Below are 3,152 nucleotides of genomic sequence, written 5' to 3'. Positions count from 1 at the left end.
TTGACGCTGGAAAACCTGCAACTACCTGTCTCTCTGAACACCTGTGATGAACAAGATCGAGTTGGGACACCGATTCTGCTTCAATCATGTATTGTCTCTCTGTTCTCTCTTTCTTGTCCCCGCAATTCCTCGTATCCAATGTCTCTGCCTTCCTCCTCTTGTTCCCTCTCCCCCTGCCCTTTCCCAGTGGCAGCGACTCACAGGGCTTCTCCCCTGGTAGCTGGTGCTCATTATCAATCAAATAAATCAAAACACTTTCACCAGCAAGTGGATTTAGCCCAGGACCCTCAGAGTCAGCAGCTGTTATACCCCCACTGAGCTCTCTGGTCAGGTGTCCTGGCACTGGAAGCCTCCTGTGTAGATTCTAAAATAGCAGGGGGCTGACATATTGGACTGGACATGTAGCTCCACCATTATTTTATTGAATTGCTTCAAAACAGCAAGTATAGAAAGTCTCCTAAGTGTCAGGCTCTCTGCCATGGAAACAGCTGCCCCTGCTCTCCAGGAGTCTGTGTGTTCCACCCAGCAACGTACAAACCTGTTCCGAGCTGAAGGGGGGTCAGACAGTGACGGTAACGCAAATCTTCAGACAATTAACCCAAGTCCCTTCCTTTCTTGAACCCAGGACGTGCCAGTCACTTGTTAGCCATGGCGTTATCTTCATCTTCAAATACCTCTCAGGACATTTCACAGAGAGAGTGGAGCCCCTCCCCATGGCTCCCTGTTGAGGCATTGTACCATACCTGCCCCTTGACACTGTCTGGTTTTATACTCCTAGAGCTTTTTCTCTTCAAACCCCTTATCCCAATCTCTGGGCCACCGCCACATTTCAGAGTTTAGAATTTACTCTCATCACCCTCGTATGGCACTTTCCATGTGAATGAGACAAAACGATGGGGGAAGCTCTGTGGCTAATGAAAACCGGTGTGTTGGGTGAGGCGTGAACTCATAACCCCAGCAGTGCGCCTCCCTCACTAGCCAGTTGTATCCCTGTAGGTGCTTCATACAAAAGCCTGGGAAGTCGGCAGTTACCTGTGTCTGTGATTAACAGAGTTGGTGGCTAATTGAAAGGCTGATGGTTCAAACCCAGGTGAAGATAGAGGTGTTTGGCTTTTTTGTGAAGAGAATCCAGTACATTTTAACAGGCAGGAAAATGCCTCAATTCTGGCCTAGCCTCATTGGGCAAGCATAAGGAGTAATTTCACCAGATGTGTTGGTGGTATAGGGGTGAGCATAGCTGCCTTTTGAGCAGTTGACCTAGGTTCAATTCCCAGCCACCACACTGAGGTGCTGTTTTCTCAGCTGGAAACTAGTTTAATTTCCATCACATTGTATCAGTTTATCAATGGAATGAGAGAATCAATGTCCTGCAGGTCATTAAACACCCAGTGAAGGAAGAAAGGGGCAGGACTATACAGTGAGCAGGTGGAGTCACCCTGCTATTACAATGTTTGGGTTTTTTTTTCTTTACTTCCCTCTCCCTTTTAGACTCAGAGCATTTAAGGTTAGAAGGACCAGTGTGATCATCTAGTCTGACCTGCTGCACCTTGCGGGCCAAAAGAGCCCACTCACCCACTCCTGTAATAAACCCGGGAGGGGAGGCAGCTCTGTGCTCTGCCCCTACTCCAGGCAGCGCATGGAGGCCCTCTGCCGCCCTCCCACAATGGGTGTACAGAGACATGCCAGCAGCACTAAGGTGGCTCCCTGCCCACTCTGCCTCTGTCCCTCCGTGCCGCTTCCAGAAGTGTCTGGCATTTCCCAGCATCCCCTGGGGTGGGAGGAGTGTCTCCATGTGCTGCCTCTGCCCCGAGAACCAACTCCACAGCTCCCATTGGCCAGGTACTGCAGCCAATGCGAGCTCTGGGGGCCGCGCCTGCAGGTAGCGGCACATGGAGACTCACTGTCCCCGCTGACCTGAGAGCTGCTGTCACAGGGTTGTGTGTACTGGTCACTTCGGCAGTTGCAGTGCCCGGGGTAAGCACCACCCCCTCCTGCACCCCAACCCCCAAGCAGAAAGCCCGCACCCCACACCCAAATTTCCTCCCAGAGCTTTGCTTGTCTTCCTTTCACCCAGAACCATCCTTCCTCTCCTGGTTTGCAAGTAGCTATCCTTGGGAAGCCACGAGGCAGGCACAGGATCCTACCTCCCAGCAGCCAACTGCACCTCCCCAGACTTTGCCGAATGAATGGTGGCGCTCTACTAACCCCACTTAGCCGCACTGAGGGGCTTAGCTTCTGCCCTGCCTTCCTCAGCTCGACTTTCCTCTTTTGCCCCATTCTTGCCTCACTTCCTCCTTTGGCAAGTCACACAAAGGAGGCCAGCAGGAAGAGCTGGTCTCCACCAGCCAACCTCCCAGGGCAGAGGAGACCAAGCCACAAGGCTCCAAAAGGTGACTGACCCAGATCCTCTAGCTTTCCTCTGCTGATGCCAAGGCTCTTTCTCAGCTCATTTCCCCAGCCTCTGTCCTGCAGGGGTTGGGTTTTTCTCAGGTACATGCCAGTGGCAGCAGTAGGAACTTTGCTAGACAGCAAGGGAAGCTGGGAAAGCTAAGCAATTTTGTTTCTGCCTGGTTTTGAACCAGGGACCTTTTGCGTGTTAGGCAAACATGATAACCACTACACTACAGAAACTGCGTCAGAGGACTCTGCACCTCCCTTCATAAGAGTATAAGAATGGCTATACTGGGTCAGACCAAAGGTCCATCCAGCCCAGTGTCCTGTCTGCCAACAGTGACCAATGCCAGGTGCCCCAGAGGGCGTGAACCTAACAGGCAATGATCAATTGATCTCTCTCCTGCCATCCATCTCCATCGTCTGACAAGCAGAGGCTAGGGACACCATTCCTTACCCATCCTGGCTAATAGCCATTCATGACTTAACTTCCATTAATTTATCTAGTTCTCTTTTAAACCCTCTTATAGTCCTAGCCTTCATAACCTCCTCAGGCAAGGAGTTCAACATGTTGACTGTGCACTGTGTGAAGAAGAACTTCCTTTTATTTGTTTAAAACCTGCTGTGCATTAATTTCATTTGGTGGCCCCTAGTTCTTATATTATGGGAACAAGTAAATAATTTATCCTTATTCACTTTCTCCTCATCATTCATGATTTTATATACCTTTATCATATCCCCCCTTAGTCTCCTCTTTTCAA

At 50.4% G+C, this 3,152-nt stretch overlaps 1 non-coding gene across 1 annotated transcript; it reads right to left on the bottom strand.

Annotated features, from left to right (window-relative positions):
* Positions 1-2,558: 2,558 nt before the first annotated feature.
* On the bottom strand, positions 2,559-2,631 carry TRNAV-AAC (transfer RNA valine (anticodon AAC)). Its single transcript has one exon. It is a non-coding gene; the product is annotated as a tRNA-Val (tRNA).
* Between the last annotated feature and the right edge of the window lie 521 nt (positions 2,632-3,152).

The sequence above is a fragment of the Gopherus flavomarginatus genome, chromosome 16, assembly GCF_025201925.1.
Source record: "Gopherus flavomarginatus isolate rGopFla2 chromosome 16, rGopFla2.mat.asm, whole genome shotgun sequence".
NCBI lineage: Eukaryota > Metazoa > Chordata > Testudines > Testudinidae > Gopherus > Gopherus flavomarginatus.
This window is presented reverse-complemented; position numbering and strand designations above follow the sequence as displayed.